The 17,623-nt window shown below is 61.5% G+C and overlaps 1 long non-coding RNA gene across 3 annotated transcripts; it reads left to right on the top strand.

The window, feature by feature from the left end:
• The first annotated feature begins 672 nt into the window (after positions 1–672).
• On the top strand, positions 673–17,391 carry LOC123643850. Of its 3 annotated transcripts, none has more exons than XR_006736940.1 (4): positions 673–821; positions 14,408–14,497; positions 15,413–15,565; positions 16,995–17,391. It is a non-coding gene; the product is annotated as an uncharacterized LOC123643850 (long non-coding RNA). The 3 variants fall into 3 exon arrangements; XR_006736939.1 differs by lacking the exon at positions 673–821 and adding an exon at positions 12,850–13,300; XR_006736938.1 differs by lacking the exon at positions 673–821 and having other exon boundaries at positions 13,309–14,497.
• The last annotated feature ends 232 nt before the right edge of the window (positions 17,392–17,623 follow it).

Raw genomic sequence — 17,623 nt, 5'->3', positions numbered from 1 at the left:
CTGTGCAGAAGAAGAAATGCCACCGCGTGCCTGCTGACTTCTAGAGGGGTCTGTGGGCTTGTTTGGGGCCTGTGTGCCTGTGTAAATAACTCATGGAAAACTCCAGAATGAATGCAGGCCACGGGAGGCTGGTGGCAGGTTATAAAATGATTCCTTCAGGTTATAAACAGAAGGCAGGTTATAAAATGATTCCTCTCTGAGCAGTGGCTGGGGGTCAGGGTGCCTCGGTCACACCCAGGGATAAGACGTTGCTCTGGGCTCCCAGGGAGGCACCCGCTGGGCTGAGCATGCTCAGTGGCCTCTACTGAGTGGGTGGGATTCCCCAGGGAGATGATCTTCCAGGCCACCCAGAGATCCAGCTCCTAGTCTCTGGGTGTGGTGGTTCTGAGATGTCAAAGCCAGTATTGTGGTTGTCCCCATGTGTCCTGCCCTCCCTCCTCAGCCCTGGGAGCAAGGCAGCCCCCTTTGCCCAAGCAGCTTGCTTTGAAAGGAGTTGGGGGGGGGGAAGGTTTCCTGGGGCTCTGGCCAGGCCAGGCAGCGCAACAGGAGGCCCAGCTGCATGGCCCACACCCCACTTCCCGCTCCCAGCTGACTTCCTAGTCCTGGGGCCAGTCCCCCACCCAGGCCTGAGGGCGGGTCCTCCCGGGTCCAGCCTCCCAGCCTTGGCGGGGAGAGACGGAGGAGGGAGCAAGCCACTGCCCAGAGGCTGTGCCGGCCTCCGAGGCACAAACATTTCCTTATGTGGTGGCTCTGAGAGCCTGCCCTGGAGAGGCCCTGGGGGCTGCTGGGGACTGCAGGACACGCCCTGGCTGATGACAGAAGTAAGGCCCCTGCCTGACAGTCTCTCTGCCTCCTCTGGACACGGCAAAGAGGAAAGGCCCCCTAGGCAGCTGTTTGTGCCCTGGAGTAGCCCATGTTCCCCTAGGACAGGGTCTCAGCTGTACTTTGTCCCCAACTTGCTCCTGTGTTTGTGGGGGTGTCCCTGAGTTGGGGAGTTCAGGCAGGGACCCAGGCCTGGTGAGGAGGGGGGAGGGTGGGCTGCGAGTCCCCTTTCTTTCCCTGGGGTGGGCTATCTTGCCCCTCCTGCCACCCCCCACCCAACAGACACAGTGTGGCACTGTGTGTTTCCGGCTGCCTTGGGAGCTATATTTGGCGGTGACTCATGGGAGTGACTGCGTCCCTGGAGATGCCCTTCCTTTCTGTTCCCAGGCCTGCTGTAGGCTCTGGCCCTCCATGAGCGAGGGCCGTGGAGACACAGGGAGACACGCTGCCTGCCCCCCACTGCGAGGCAAGTCTCCATGTCCCTGCACTCGCTCGGGCGGGAGGACAGTGACCTGGTGGGCAGTGACCTGGCCGGCACCCCACTGCCAGAGCCTAATGAGTGCGCCCAGCTCTGATCCCTCCACCACCCGAGGTCCTGGGTCGTGTACTCTGACCCCTGAACTGCCGTACAGTTTTGGGCCAGTGTCTCCCTTTCCAATATTACAGCCTTTAAGTGGACCTTAGAGGGCAGAGCTGAAACTTTACAGAGTTTTCACAAAGCCGGCTCCTTGCTGCACGTGGCAGTAGCGCCATGCCCTGGGATGGGCCCTTGGTGGGACCTGCTCGTGGGGCCAAGACTGGCTGTGGGCAGAGAGGATGCCAGAGTGTGCCCCTTGCTTGGCTTTCTCAGCGAGCAAGACCTGGCCTTGGGGCTGTCCCCTGTCCCCAGGCTAAGACTAAAATCAGGTCATAGCAGGTGCCTTAGGGCCCTGGGGCTTCCGGGTGCTGGGGCTCAGCTCAGCCCAGCACCGAGCTGCACAGCTGTGGGGCAGCGAGAGCACAGCTCGAGGTTAATGCGGGTTTGAGGACTGACCCCTGATGGCTAGGAGGTGGGCAGCCAGCCCAGGCCAGCGGCTGGCAGACCTCCTGTGGCACCTTGGACACTTGGTCCTCCTGTCCCGTCTGCAGTGTGAGGCCAGGTCAAACTCAGACCCCTCAGCCCAGCCGTAGGCTGCAGATCTGAGGACGGTTTCCCGGAGCTCTGGCCCCCAAGGCCGCCTCGGGTAGACTTGGAGTCCGGACGGCCCCAGGCCCGGCCTGAAGGTGCGGAAAGGCAGGTGGAGAGGGAGGTCCACGGAGTCTTCCCGGGAAGGCCCTGGGGCCTCTGTGCAGAGAGGATTTCCTCCCCTGGGGGCTGTAGGACACAAGGAGCACCTGCTCCCTCCCTAGGACCCTCTATTGGCCAGGGAGCCTGAGCCAGGGTCCTGGCGTGGGGAGGTGGCAGAGGGTGGCAGAGAGGGCAGGCCCATTGGTGGTTGCTGCATCCCACTGCAGGATCATTGTGACAGAGAGGAAACCCCGGAAACCAACAAGGTCAGTGCAGGGCAACGGAAAGGAAGATGAAACCCACCCAAGACTGGGGGGAAAGGAAGGCTCCGGAGCGAGGCCCCTGTGAGTGCGGCCTTCCTGGCCCGCGCTGGGCAGGGGCTGTCGGGTCAGCAGAGGCCAGTGCTGTCCTAGCAGACGGTGGCTGGCTCAGCCCAGCTCCAGGATGACACTGCTCGGCCCCCACACCACAGGGCTCCCAGGCCTGAGAAGGCCCCTGCTCAGAGGTGCCAAGCAGGGCAGGGCCCCACAGCCACGCCCCTCCCTCCTGTCCCCTGCCCCCCCAGCATGGCAGGTTCACTCTGTCATCATCATCGCCACTCTGCTGGCTCCAAGGGGAGGCAGGGCCCAGCCTGCCCTGCTCCCTCCCGGGGAGCTGCCTCCTGGGCCCAGCCCTCAGGCTGGGGACGCTGGGTTCCTGCCCCAGGCCCTGCAGAGCCCCTGGACCACACCTGCATCCTGCTCTGGCCAGCTGTGTGTGTTGGGAAAGCGCCCTGGCCGGGTGCTTGGAGAGAGCCTGTTTGTCCCTAGCTGGCTGAGGACCTCGGGCAGGTCTCTCTACTGGGCGGCCCTCAGTCCTCGGGTCCCAGCTCTGGCGGCCAGTGTGTCACTGTGGAGATTCTGAGAGAGTGGCCCTCTGAGCCCGCAGGGCTGGGCAGGAAGGGGCAGGGAGTGAAGACCAGAGCCTGGGTGAGAAATGCACATGTGGCCCCACATGCAAATCAGTGTCTGTTCCTTCTCTTGTGACAAGGCCCAGCCACACCCAGATGTCCCAAAGAGTGCCCATGCCCTGGTACCTCATTGACCTGGGAGAGAGGGGTGGGCTGGACACCCGGAGGGGCACAGGGCATTGACCTGCGGGGACCTAGGCGCAGCCGGAAGCTGCTCTCCCTCCTCTGAGCTGCTGCCTCTTCTGAAGTCACAGAGTGTCAGTGGTGTCTGTCCCCAGGCTCGGGCTGGGGGCTCATGGAGCTGCAAGTCTTGAGGAGCTGCTGGACCCCACAGCACGGACCCCATGGATTTTGGAATCGGCTAGGCCAGGCCCACTGGCTGTTTCTTGCATGAGAAACCCCAGGTGGGAGGGAGCCAAGCTTGGGACCCTGCCTCAAGGGATGCTGGGCAGGGTGGCACCAGCACTGGGGGAGAGGTGGCCGTTCCCTGGGGCTGTGGCCAGCAGGCAGCTGGGCCACTGGGGCCCAGGGGAGGCCCAGATGTTGTCTCTTTCAGCTCACTGCTTCCCAGAGTGTGAGAAGGAGTCTGGGGAGGCCTCAGGGAGGAGCTAACGGGCCCCTGGGGCTCAGTGAGGAGTACTCTGCAGGGCAATGGGGCCATCTGTCCCCCAGATCCTGGCCCCGGGCTGCAGGAGGGGCTTCTAGCAACAGCAGGCAGGGCTGCCCTCCTAGGGCCCGCCTCCCCCAGGAGGGACTCCAAGGGGTCTTGGTGGGGGCTCAGTGGATTGAGGAGATGGGTCCAGAGCCCCCTGCCCAGGAGGAGCCTCAGGTGAACCCTGGGAATTTGCGGGGGAAACAGCAGGCCTGGAAGGGAGGGTCCGTGCCCCAGGGCAGATGTGGCCGGAGGGTCCATGCTCCCACCCAAAGCTGCTTTCCCCTGCGCGCTGGAGGACACCAAACACACCCTAGAGAGGGACCCACCGGACAGTTTCAAAGCCCTTTCTGACCCTGCGCAGAGATAAAGGTCCCCACTTTATAGAAGCCCTTGTTTTCCATGAAAATGAATGAAGCCAGTTTCTGGAGGGTCCTTGGAATCTCCCCTAAGAGCTGGGGGAGCCTCAGAGGACAGAGGCCTGGGGGCAGGGGCTGCAGCCCTGGGAGCCCTGGTCTGGAGGGTCAGGGCCCTTCCTCAGTGCTGGAACCTGTTCCCTGAAAGGCACAGTCCCTCCTGAAGCTCTGACCCTGGCTACTGCCCCCAGGGCTCTGCCCTCTGAGGGCCCCCACCCTGGGCTATTCTCCCCTTCCCCACCATCCTCTAGTCTCCCCCCCTCTCCATCCAGGTCCCAGAGAAAAGAGCCCCCAACCCCTTGGTGGCATCCCAGTAGCAACAGATCCCCATCCTGGTCCCCAGTGCAGAAGCAGAGGTGTGACAGAGCCCTCCCAGCCAGGGCCTGCACTGTGCCTGGCTCGCCCCCCATTCATGCTCCATGGCGGCTCCTTCCCAATGCCCTGGCCTCCCTCCCTCCCAACTCCCTGTCTTCACAGGCACCCTCTTGAAAGAGAGGACTCCCACGTCCTCTTCCTCCTGCCTGCCCCATTCCCATCCCCACTCTGCCCATCTCCTGGCTCAGCGCCATGTCCTGCTACCCCTTCTTCCCTGCCCCCTCGAGTGCCCGATTCTCAGGTGTCTACCTCTCTGCCCTCCTGTGTTCATTGTCGGTCCCTCTGCCCACCTGGGCCTTTTGTTTTGAGACTGGGTGTCACTCTGTCACCGAGGCTGGAGTGCAGTGGCAGGATCATAGGTCACTGCAGCCTTGAACTCCCAGGCTCAAGGGATCCTCCCGCCTCAGCCTCCAGAGTGGCTGGGAGGACAGGTGTGAGCCACCCCACCCGGCCCCCACCTGGGCCTTGATGATGGCTTTCTCCCTCTGAGAGTGGAGGGGGAGGTTGGGGACAGGGCACTGGCATCAGACATCCTAGATCCAAGGAGAGTTCACGATGTACCCCCTGGGTGGCCTTGGGCAGGTTCCTTCCCTCTCTGTGCCCTGGTTTTTTTAGCTGTAAAATGAGACTGCTGACATGGAAGTGACCTCCCAGGTCCTGTGGGGATTCGGAAGCACAGGCTGGGGCAGTTGCAGCACACAGAGGAGCTGGCAGGAGCCCGGGTTCCGAGCTCTGCCCGGTGGCCTCTGGCACTGGTCTGAGTGACAGCAAAGGGCCAGACAGCCAAGGCTGCGTGTGCACAGCACTTCACAGGGCCTTAGGCCTTTGGGCTGATCCGGGCATCGCAGAGGCCTGAGCACATTACTCTTCCTGAGCAAGGGGTGGGCACATCTCAGGGGGCTTGGCCGTTTGCATAGAACACCACTGTGTCTGTGCTGCCCTTCTGCCAAGGAGGACAAATCCCCCCAGCCACACCCCACCCCGGGTAGCCCTCCTGGAACCCTGGAGCATTAAGGCTGGGGGCTTCTAGCAGTGGGTTAACTCCTGGCTGGCTCCTGGAAGGGACACTTCATCAGCATGGCAACCCCTCTGGACTCCTGGCCTTGCCTTGGGCCTCAGAGCAGCCAGCACCCCTCCCCTCACCCGACCCCCCCCCCAACAAAGGGGACAGGGGCTCCCCCAGGTGGCCAAATGTGCCAAGGGCAGAAGCTGGGGCATGCTGCAAGGACTCCCTTCAAACATCTTGCTCCTTCAGCCCCATAAATAAATATATGTGCCTGGTCAGGCCAGGTGTTCTGATGTGGGATTTGGAAAATCCTGTATGTGTACTGGCGTCTGCATGAAAGAAGTGACTGTGCAGTCCAGGTATTGTGAAGTCTTGGCAGGCAGTGGGGAACTGCTTGCAACCATTCTAAATGCTACAGGCTTAGGATGACACAGTCTGCCATGTGTCCTGAGTCACAGGACACAGAGACATCAGGACAGGAAGCAGTGCAGAGGTGCAACTAGAAGCCAGAAATGCACCAGTACTCGCCATCATTTATTACGTGTCCTCTGTGTGCATGTCACCATGCTCTAGGCTTTCCACCCTTCCTTTCATTTACTTCTCAACAACTACCTAGAAGGTAGGCACTCATATCCCCATTTAGCAGATGAGGAAACTGAGGCTCAGTGAGGTTAAACCCCTCGCCTAGAGTCACACAGCTCGGTGAGGGCTGAATTTGAACTCAGACATGTCTGACTGCATGTTCCTTGGTCTTTTGCAAGGCTGCCTTTGCACAGGAAGAGAATCTGGCCAAATAACTAGAAGAGCCGTGAATATACTCATGAGATGCTCACGAATGAGGATGTACAACTCCTTACCTCTGGAGCATGCACGGTGTGTGCTCCGAGAAAGCAAGTAGAACTACGACAGGCCTGTTACACAGGCACAGTGAATACATACACGCTAGAGGAAGGGAGAAACCCAGCTTCCCTCCAACACACACACAGGCACCCGGGTGGCCTGACACCTGCCAACAGCGATACATGTGAAGAGCACTTAGCGCTTGGGTGTTGGTCCTTCTAGAGCGCGGACACCGAGGCACCACTGAGTGCACTGAGAGCCAGAAAGGTCCAGGGAGAGGGTGGCAGCCCACTGTCTGCTTCCTGCGAAGCTAAGCATTCTCAGACCCAGACGGGTTCCTCGTGACAGCCACACACAAGCAGGGGACACATCCATGAACGTGGGCTCATTCACACTCAGCTCCACCCACACATACATCTTCCAAAGACAGAACCTGCTGCTGCCATCTGTTCTGTGCAGCCACAGTTGAACACTTGGTCTCGTGGGCACACGGTTCAGCTCACACTGACAAGTACACTCACACACACACACACACGCACACACTGAGAAGGGGATCTCAGAAGGATGGGGAAGAAAGGTGGCGCTGGCTGAGGAGCTGAAAATCCCTGCAGCCCCACAGACACGTGGGCCTACACCCTGGGACAGCCCCTGGGTTGCCCACCGTCCTCAGGTGGCTGCCTCCGGGCCTCCCAGCCCTGACAGTCGTGTGCCCTCCGATTAAAGGCTGGGCCAAGGCCTGGAATGCCCGTGGCCACCACCAGGCGGCGCACGAGCATTAAATAATCCCTCCAGACCAGCCTCCCTCCAAACCTTCCTCATTCATTCATTCCTAGACATGTATTAAACACCATTTGTGCCAGGTGCTGGGACACAGAGAAGAAAGGTAGGGGAGAGGAGGGGACGGCGGTTAGGCCAAGGGACAAAGCGTGTGCCTACTACAGTTCTGTGGGACTGGAGGTTAGATTTGGGGAGAAGGTGTTGGGAGGAGAGGCTGGGTCAAAAATAACAGCTAGAATGTGCTGTCAGCTGTGTTCCTAGGTGTTGTAGATTTTTGACATGCATTAACTCATTTAATCCACGACTGTATGGACTGAGTAGTCTAGAGTAACTTCCATCATTCTGCTTTTATTATTGGTGCAGTAAAACAGACATAATGACAGTTACTACCTCACCGAGTTGTTGTAAGGATTAAACAGGTGAGTAGGAGTATGAGTAAGGCACTCAGAACACTGCCTAGTGTTCTCATCATCCCCATTTTACAGATGGGGAATCCGAGGCACGGTTAGCAAGGACGTTTAGCAAGGAGTAAGATTGAATTGTGAGCAGGCTGGTTCCAGAGTATGGGCTTGCCCAGTTACCAGCCCCCTGGTATACCCAGTCAGGGGGTCCTGGGGGCAGTGGGTGGGGAGCCACTAGGGAATTTTAGCAGGGAAGGAACAAGATCTAGTTTGCATTTCATGCTGGCCCAGACTTCTATGGGGACAAGTACTATATTGGTCTCTCTCATGAGGCCTGGCACCCTTGCCCTGGCCTGTGGGGAGGGATCAGGGGCCCACCCACTCTCTGTGGCTGCCAGTCCCCCAGCATTGCGCAGAGTGGTAACATGCCCCCCCTCCCTTAGGCTTTACCCTCCCAAAGCCTGCTCCTCTGCAGGATTCCATTTAGTACCCACAGCAACCTGGAAGATCGGCCCTGTTATCTCAGTCTCACAACTGCAGGAGCCACATGGGGGGTGAGGGGCTTGCCTCAGAGCAGCAGCCCTCTTCCAGAATTTTTGCTGCAAACCCTGGGCTCCTACTCCTCCCCCCACCCCCCATTCTCTGCACCGGTAGGGTCCTTGGTGCCAACTGGGAGATGGAGGTAGCTGTCTGTCCTTTGCCAGTTAAGATCTTTGTGCAGGGTTAGGGATGAGGCTGGGCGGGGACATGGTTCGGAGTCACCAGCACTAGAAGGGGCAGACCCTGGGTCCAGCTTCAGTCCCTGCTGGAGACAAGAAGGGAGGAGACGAGGCAGCTGTGTGGGGCACAGAGCCTCCCGAAGGGTGGGGGTAGAGTGGGACGTGTCTGGGCAGGCGAGTGGGGACAAAGAGGGCGCCAGCACACCTGGCGGCCAGGCAGCCCGAGCCCGCCAGCCCGGATTCAAAGTGGGGCTGAGGCTGTGATTGGTGGCCGAGCCCCGAGCCCCACCCCTTCTCTCACCTCCCGGGCAGCTGGGAGAGGGGGACTGAGTGGAGAAGGCCCCTCATCATGTCCTTAACCGGGAGCGGCGCCCTGGCTGCTGGTGAACTCCGTTAACTCCCTGCTGTGCTAGTTCCGCACGCGGCCGGCCCTGTCTGGCGTTCTGGGGCCGTCCTGAGTCCCAGCGACGCCCACAGCGCCGGGTTCCCGCCATCCAGGCAGTCCTCCCCTGAGCCATCTTTCAGCCTGCGGCCTCCTCCACTCACTCGCCTTACCCCTCGCCCGTCCTCTCTTAGTTCCCGGGTTCTCTCTCCTCGTCCTGCCCCCGTGCTGCGCCAAGGCCAAGCCCCCAGGGCCTAGTCCCTCGCGCACCCTGCCCCTCCCCCACCCGTCGGCCTTGTCCCAAGGCGGTGGCTCAGGTCCCGGTGGCCCAGCCCCTGGGATCCCGCGCGCAGCAGGTCAGGGCGGCGGCCGGGGGTTCAGTGCACAGGCTGCCGGGCTCGGCGGGAACCGGCTCCGGGTGTGCGCCCCGCCCCGGCTCAGATCCGGGGGGCGCGGGCGGGTGGTGGCCGGCGCCCGGGCTCCGGTTTCTCCCGTGAGGGGCGGGGCAGGCGCCGGGCCCCGCCCCCGGCCGCCAATCACCGCCTGGCCGGACCCTCTGGGCCGGGTCGTGTCTTTTGTTCCAGCTTGCTCTGGGCACCCCTGGCCACCCGCTGTGGCCTGGCAACTTCCGGCCCGCGTGGGCCAGGCTGTGTGCAAGGGCGTCTGCGTGGGCCCTGCCCTGCTCGTCCCAGGGGACCCGGGGCCGGCTGCCGGTCAGAGGCCTGCTTGTGGCCTTGCACACTCTCGCGCCCGCGGCCTCCCCAAGGCCCCCACGGGGCTGGTGACGGCCCCAGGAAAGCGCTCCGGTGAGGCTGGACTTTGACTGTGGGCGGGGGCTCCGGATGACCCCGGACCCGGGCAGTGGTCCAGCCTGGGCCCCACCTTCCCCTCCCGCGGTTCTCAGTCTCTGCCTCTAGGCCTTTGCTGCCTTTCAGACACGGCCCCCTAAACAAGTCTGGGCCTTCCAGACCCATTTCCGGAGAGCATCCTCTGTGGCCCGCCCCACCCTGCAGTGGTCTCCTGTGGGCCGGCTCTGGCCTTCGCCGGCAGAGAGCCTCTCTGTGGGACCGAGAGACTCAGGTATGCCAGCCCCTGGCCTGGCGGCTGGACACACAGGGTCTCCAGCGGTCTATACTCAAGGGGCAGCCACAGCCCTCACCCCAACAGGCACCTCAGGGCCTAATCCTGGTTCCATATGGGAGTGAGTGGAGGCTTTGAGACTCACTGGATCGAATCGGAGATGCAGTTTTGTCATCTGTGAAATGGGAACGATTATAGTACCAGTGTCAACTTTTTTTTTTTTTGAGACAGGTTCTCGCTTTGTTGCCCAGGCATGAGGGCAGTGGCGTGATCATAGCTCACAGCAACCTCAAACTCCTGGACTCAAGCGATCTTCCTGCCTCAGCCTCCCCGTAGCTGGGACTACAGGTGGCACCACTGTGCCTGGCTAATTTTTTCTATTTTTGTAGAGTTGGGGTCTGGCTGTTACTAAGCCTGATCTCGACCTCCTGACCTGAAAGGGATCTTCTTTCCTTGGCTCCCGAAGTGTTGGGATTACAGGCGTGAGCCACTGCGTGGGCCGTGTCAACTTTGTATCCTAGGTCCGGCCTGCTGAAAGGACTGAGAGCTTAACCCTGGGAAGAACAGTGAGTGCCCAGGCAGGAGCCACGTGCCCACACAGGCCACACTCCCGCCATCTCCTAATTCCCCACTCCAGGGGACACTCCTTTTGCTCTCCCTCCCCTTCCTTGGAGTCCCCTCCCTTGACTGCTGAGCTTGTCCTCAGGACTCCAGCCTGAGCCCCCTCCCCCTTATTCCCCCACCTCCTGTGAGCTCAGGTGAGCCACCCTCAGACCTGCCTGCCCCGCCCCCAGTGCTCTCCCAGGCCCCTTGGAGACATCCCCCAAGCATCTCAAACCCTTTGTCTCAAACTCAAGGTCCTCACCCCCACCCCCCATCTGCCACCCCTGTGCCTATTTCTGTGCAGGACTCACCATTCTCACCATTGTCCAGACCAGAGAGACCTGGGTATCATCCCCCCTCACCCCACCTTGCACGGTGACCAAGTCTGTGCTCCTGGCCAGCCCCCTCTCCCTGGGCCAGTGCCTTGGCCCCCCCTCTTCTACTTCTTGCCTGGTGTTGGAATCTGCCTCCTCGCCCTCAGCGTCACAGTCTGCAGGGCCCACTGCCCTCGGCATCCAGTCCCAGCCCTGCCATCTGGCCCTGCCTGCCTTCCTGTCTCAGCCACGGGCACACAGAGGGACTTCAGCTGCAGCCCTTGACGCAGGCTAGGAGGCTGGGAGTGGGTCCACCTTTCCAGGGCCCCTGATAGGAGCAGCGCCAGGCACTGGGGGCAGTGAGAGGAACAGCTGAGGCCGGGGAGCAGCCTGGCTCTGCAAACAGCACAGGAGGTCTGAGTGCTGGATCCGTACTTGCCTACTGTGTGACTTTGGCTTGGTTACTCAGCCTCTCTGGATGTCGTGGTGTCTCAGATGGATTTAACATCACAGCCTGGAGGAGAAATTAGGACCCAGGGCCCACAATGGGCAGGGGCTGCCTCCCCTTGGGGGATGCCCCAGGGCCCAGCTTCTGAATCACCTGGGGAGAGGGTCAGGGCCTGAGATGGAGGAGCCAGTTGGGATGCTTGAGGGCAGCAGGAGTAGAGGGAGGGGGAGAGGGGAGGCGGACAAAAGAGCCCAGCTGCTGTTTGCACACAAACCCCAAGTTGATAATGAGTGGAGGGGCGGGGGCGGGCCGGGGAAATGGCTTGGCAGGAGCCTCTGCCAGCTGAGGAGTCTGCCCAGAGTGGCGCCCCTCCCCGAGTCGCCCCTGCTCTGGGCTCTCACTCCCCACGCCCAGCGCATAAATTTGCTCCCGGGGCTGTGGCAGGGCAGGGCAAGAGGGCCCAGGCCTGCGATCTGGGCCCCCAGGCCCAAGACTCACATCCTCCTCCTCAGGCCACAGGCGTGCGGAGAGCAGCCTTGGAGATGGGCGCAGGACGGGCCTGAGGTCCCCCAGGAGCTCGCGGCAGGCTCCATCTCTGAGCACCTGGCCAGAGCGACAGCCCTCAGAGAGGCTCCGAGGAAGGCGGCAGGCTCCCAGGTGTGAGGCCTCAAGGAGACCTCTGGCCCCCAGCCTGCCCCCAGGAGCATGGGGCACACCCAGGCTGTCGGGGGGAGGTCGGGAGGCTCCTGTCAGCCCCTTGGCCAGGCCAGGCCAGGAGGCCCTGGGCAGTCGGTGGACCGGATGCAGGTGAACACGGCAAGGAGGACAGCCGGGCTGTCAGGAGTGGGAACCCCACGGCCGTTTGCTCACCCCCACCTGGAGAGTCACGGAAGGGCTTCCCCTCCTCGGGCCCCAGGCCCTGCTCTGTGGGTCCCTGTCAGTGCCCCGACCCGCAGGGTCTCACTGGCCTGTTGGCATGCCCTTGCCACCCCTCCACCCCCGGGTAAGGATGTGCCCGAGGCCACAGCCACCTCCTGCCATGTGGGCTGTGGGCGCAGCTGACAGGCTGTGCGTGTGCAGACTGCGAGCTCGGACTGGGACTGCCGTGTGCCAGCCTAGCAACGGCTCCCAGGGGCCCAGAGAGGTGGCGCCAGGACGGGACGGCCACTCTGTACCCTCCCACCACCGCTGCCTCCTGTCTCCCTGCTGCTGGAGCTCCCTGCCAACACCTGCTCCAGAGGAGGGTCAGCCTCGCTCTGGGCCCCAAGGACAGACGGACCGTGGCAAACTGCACAATTTGGAGGCCACGGGCTTCTGCTGGGGCAGGTTCCTAGGAAGCCAGGGGCTGAGCTTCGTGGGGACCAGCAGGGAAGAAAACCTGCTGTGTGGACCAGGAGCCCCAGCCAGGCAGGGCACGGTGGGGGAAGCGGGACTGTTCCTTTGGGTGCCCTTCTTGGCAGTTCACCCCTCTCTCAGGCCAGAGTGCGACTGGGAGATTGGGAACGAGTCCAGGGAGGTGGCAGAGCTGAGCATAGGCTTGGGGGGCAGTGAGGTGGGTCCTGGCGGAGGCTCACAGCCCAACGGAAGCCTGGGGCCTTGAGCATCAAGGTGAATGGTGCCCTCCTGGAGTCAGTGGGAGCCACAGAAGGTGCTGAGCAAGGAGCAACCTACGGACAGGGCAGGACAGAGACTGCGGTCTCGGTGCAATGAGAGGAGACCGGGAGAGCAGGGGACCTTTTGGGGTGGGGGAGGGTAATGTCAGGGCCCTGGGGGGTGGCAGAGGCCCGGGGGGGTTGGGACCCTGACCTTGTGCTTCCTTGGGCAGCTCCGTCAGCTGTGACTTGGGGGCGATATGATGATCTATCTCCCGGGTTTGCTGGGAGCGTGGATGAAGTAGCGCAGGTGGAAGCTGTCCTGAGAGGGAACTGTTGTCACTAGTGGGGAGGAACCATGGCTTGGATGGGGACTGGGTGTGGCCGGAGGTGGGCACCCTTGCTCACTGCCCTCCTGGGGGCTGCGCAGCGGTGGCGCCTACAGCGAGGATGTTGATGGGCCCCTGGCTGGGGCCAGAAGCAGGATGTGTTGTGGAGCCCAAGCGTGGGCAAGGAGCTGAAGGGAGGGGCTTGGCCAGAGCGGGCACGAGAGTGGGCAGGAACGAGGGGGTTGGAGCAACGGCCAGCAGAGGCAAACCACCCTGAGGACCTCCAGGACCCCCGCGAAAGGCCTGCGTACCACCAGGGAAAAGGCAGGTGGGTCAGGGAGTCAGCCCCCCTCCAGGTTCTAGGTGGTGAGCGGGACTTACATGAAAAGGATGCTGGAGTGGAGAAAAATGAAGTCATACTTCTCCCAGCCCCGAGCGCACGTGGACACGTCCCCGTGTTGCCGAGCCTGGATGAGTGTGTGCTCAGGACATTTTCCCTGGGCTTGATTTCACGAGTGGGCACAGGGCCCAGCCTCAGTGGGGGGCTTCAGGGACAGTGGGCCCTAAGGATGGAGCGTGCCTACATAGGACCTGGAAGCCAGTGCCAGGGAGGCCTGCCCAGTGCCACCCCGAGAGGGGACCAAGCTGGCCGGGGACCAAAAAGGCCCTGTCCGGCCCACACTCTGAGGACACAAAGCAGGCATTGATGGCACAAGAAGTGCCCAGAGGCCACTGCAGCTGGTGCAGCATGGACATCGCTGGGCTCTGGAAGGGGGGGTCAGGATGACCCTGCAGCCCCAGGCCACCGTCAGGCAGGCTCAGAACGTAGCGTCGTGAGTGTCTGTGATCAGCACCAATGCCCTGGGCATCCTTATCCTCAGGTGCTTCTCTGCAGCAGCCGGGGTGCCTGAGTGGGCACCATGGCCCTCCCTCCCCGGGTGTTGGCAGGAGGCAGAGGACCCCCCATCCACTCGGCCCCCAAGGTGGGCGGTCTCCACCCTGCTCAGCCTTCTTCAGTGACCCTTCCCCCACGAGGCAGGACTGGGGCACCTGTACCCGGCCCACCTGAGGCTCTGGCCCTGCCTCTCACCCCTGACCCCACAGACCCCTTGCTTACCCCATGTGCTCCCACTTGCCCCTCTGTTTCTCTGCTCTCTTTGCCTTGAGCCCATTGGGCCCCCTCCTTCCTCACCCAGTTTGCCTGCCTGTCCAAGGCCTTAACTACCCCTCAAGCCTCAGCTCAGTCTTGCCTCCTCCATGTAACCTTCAGGGATTGCTCCAAGCCGACTAAGACCTCACCTGCATTTCCCCCCTGCAATCCTCCAGTGTAGGGTGTAGTCATCATCTGAATTATCATGCCAGATGTGACTCCCACCTGCACAGCCTTTTAGGGGATGGAACTCAGCTGAATACTTTCCCCACTATGTCCTCGTAGGCACGGACTAATCATCTGTGGCTGTGGACAATTTTTCCCTCGCAGTTTCCCTGTGATTTCCACGTGGGCTGTCCACGAACACAGGCTCAGGTAAAAGAGACCCTGCAACTTCCCAAGCCTAGCTCAACTCCACACCCCACAGGGCCAAGCCCAGGTGGACAGAGGTGTACACGGAGACGCACACTCACAGAGACATGCACCCACACAAACACGCAGAGAAACATGCACACAGACACGTGCACACTCAGACAAGCACAGATGCAGACGTGCATACATGAACACACCTGCACACACTGAGACAGTCATGCATACACTGACAAATGCATAGATGTGCACACAGATGCATGCACACCACATGCACACATAAACCCACTCCTCACAGACACAGGGAACACACATGCACACACAGGCACCCACGGGAGCACATCCAGCCAGGCCTTAGGTGCAGGACAAGGACCTGCCGATCCAGGCCCCAGGCGGCCACCGCCTCCTGCGAGGAGCCCCCAGGCCAGCAGAGGGCGCGCGAGGCCCCTTCCCTCCGGCCCGGCCACAGGCGGGGAGAGAGAGCACGTGGTCGCCTCCTGCCCTTCCAAGCCAGGTCCCTTTTGTTCCCCCAGTCCCGGGAGGAGGCGACTGTGCCTGGGGACTGCCTGTCACAGAGTCCTGCAGTCCCTGCTCATCTCAGGTTGCGCTGATCTCGGCCGGGCAATGAGCCTGCGGGGCCGTGGGGCGATGAGCGGGCCCAGGCTCAGGCAGGTGGGCCGGCAGCCAGTGGGAGGATGGAGAGGCCGCTGGTCGCCCCAGTGCAGCCCCCAGATCCTGGCAAGCCCCCACTCCCAGGCCTGCAGCCCAAGTTGGGCCTCAAGTGCTTGCCCTCTCCCCTCCCCATGCCCCACCAAGAGCTTGTTAATGTGTGTGTTGTCCCCTGGGAAGGGCCTCCCCAGTGCTGAAATGGGAGCAGAGAACAGGAAAGGCAAGCCCCTCAATCCTCCCTTCTTGCCACAGCCCAGCTCTCCCGCCCCACGTCGCTGCTGTGAGGTCTTTGATTTCTTAAGGACAGAAGCCCCCGCACCCCAACACCCCAGCCTGGCGTGGTGGAGGCTATGCCTGGGAGTCATTCAAGACCTACCTCTGCTACTTACAGATTAAGAGTCTTGGGTGAGTGATTTAACCTTCCAAGCCTGAGTTTTCTCATCTGTAAAATGGACATCCTCAACAGTCCCTGCCTTGCAAGTGGATTGCAGGGCAAACAAGGCAGTGCACGCAGAGCCCTGGTTTGGGACTGGCCCATGGCGAGTGGCAGTTGGCTGCCATCCCTGTTGTGGTTGCTGTGTGCTGCAGCCTTTGGTGGCTGAGCCTGGAGGACAGTGTTTGGACTCTAGCAGAGACCCAGGTAAGATGTGCTCAGTCCGCCCTGGTACATGAATGGGATGGGGCTGTCAGCCTGGGAATGCCACACCTGTGCCATCAGGAAGCAGAGAGCAGCAGGGTGAGCCTGGCAGGACGCTGGGCCTTGCTTTCCAAATGCTTTGTTTCCTGGGACTTGAGTTTCTATTCCTGATCGGGCCGAGCTCTCGATTGGCCACAGGCTTTGCTGAACGAGGTTCCTCCTCCTCCTTCTTCCACCAGGGAAGGACAGGCTGGCCCTCCCCATCCACCAGCACCCCCATAATTAGGCCCTTTGCATCCCAGGAGGGGGTGTCTGTCCTTCCTCTCCTCCCCCAGCCTCAGTCAGACCAAGAGAGGGAGTCTCCCCTCCTTCAGGGGCATTTTTGGTCCCCCAGGGCAGACGGGGAGCTGGCCAAGCCTGGGGCAGGATGGGCCCCTTGCTCAGAGGGCAGCTGTACGTGGGGCTCGGCAGGGCCTGGGCAGGCTGCTCTGGTCATTAGCGGCCGGCCTCACTCAAGTGGATTAGCTGGTCCTCAGGGAACCAGCGCCGAGGCCTGCAGGCTCCTGGCACCGGCCAGTGATTCATTCATTCCCCACAACTTCACCCCTGCCAGAGGCCAGTGGCGTCCCCGCCCCCAGCCCACCGACCGGCCTGGCCGGCGCCGGGGAGCAGGAGGCTGGTGCCCAGAGCACCGGCTGCCCGCGCACCTGCCCGGCAGCCTGTTCATTAGGCCCTGCCTGTCCCTCGGTCGTGCCTGCGTCCACCCACCAGTCCCTCCCACCTGCAGGCCTGGTGACCCTGCCAGGCTCCGTCTTCTGCTCCCTTCGTCCCCTGGCACCTTAAGCTACCCCAGAGAGGTCCCTCACCCTCCTTCCCCTCCCTCTGTGTCTTACAGCCCTGGTGTCCACTGACCGGTCTTGACAAGCAGAGGCTGCTGGTGCGGAGCAGGCTCCAGGGTCGTGCCTGGGCCCTGCCAGCCTCCAGGACTGGCATGGCTGAGGGAGGCAGCCCCTTGGTCCCACCACAAAGGCCCTTAGGGACCCATGACACTCCCTTCAGGGACTCCCCAGCCCATTGTCATTTACTTAACAGGCAGCGGGTGCTTGGCAAGCATGTGGTAATGAATGAATGATCGAGTGAGTGCCCTTTCCCCTGCAGCGAATGTGACTTCTCTTCGTCATCTCATGTGACTCACAGGTTCCCCAGCCTCTCCGGCTTGGAAGCTGGCCTGCTGCAGCCACAGAGAGGACAGTGCCTACATGTCGAGGCCAGAAGAGCCGAACTCCAACGCAGCCCCTCGTCTATGAGATGTAGGAGCTTGCCTCTGACCGACGGCATCCTCATGGGCACGTGGGCTAGTCCCCCTCCCCACGCTGGCTCTGAGGATTCCAGGCATTTAGCTCTTGCAGGGAACGCAGGGCATAGAGATACCACCCAAAGGGCAGCTGCCCCCACAGCAGGACTCAGTTCAAAGTGCTCTTTCTGGGGGGCCTCCTTAGCACATATGTGTGCAATTTTCCATGTGCTGTTCTATAATCCTTGATGTGTTGCTCTGCAGTTGGTCTCAAATGGTTTCCTCATAATAAATAGCATCTACAGAGCAGTTTACAGTTTGCAAAGTGCTTTTTTCCTCATCCCATTTGTACCTTTCTTACAAAAAGAAACAGGCTCAGAGAAGTTAAGCGATTTCTCTAAGACCGCACAGCACAGAGGAGGCAGAGCTCACCCATCCCCAGCCTGTGGGGCCAGCTGATCCCCAGTCCACTGTGTCCTGGGTTCCAGACAGAAGAATGAGGGGCAGGGAGGCCCCTGGGATCTGATGCTGG

Source organism: Lemur catta, chromosome 8 (genome assembly GCF_020740605.2).
Source record: "Lemur catta isolate mLemCat1 chromosome 8, mLemCat1.pri, whole genome shotgun sequence".
Taxonomy (NCBI): domain Eukaryota; kingdom Metazoa; phylum Chordata; class Mammalia; order Primates; family Lemuridae; genus Lemur; species Lemur catta.
Note: the sequence above shows the minus strand (reverse complement) of the source record. Positions and strands in the feature narration are given on the sequence as shown.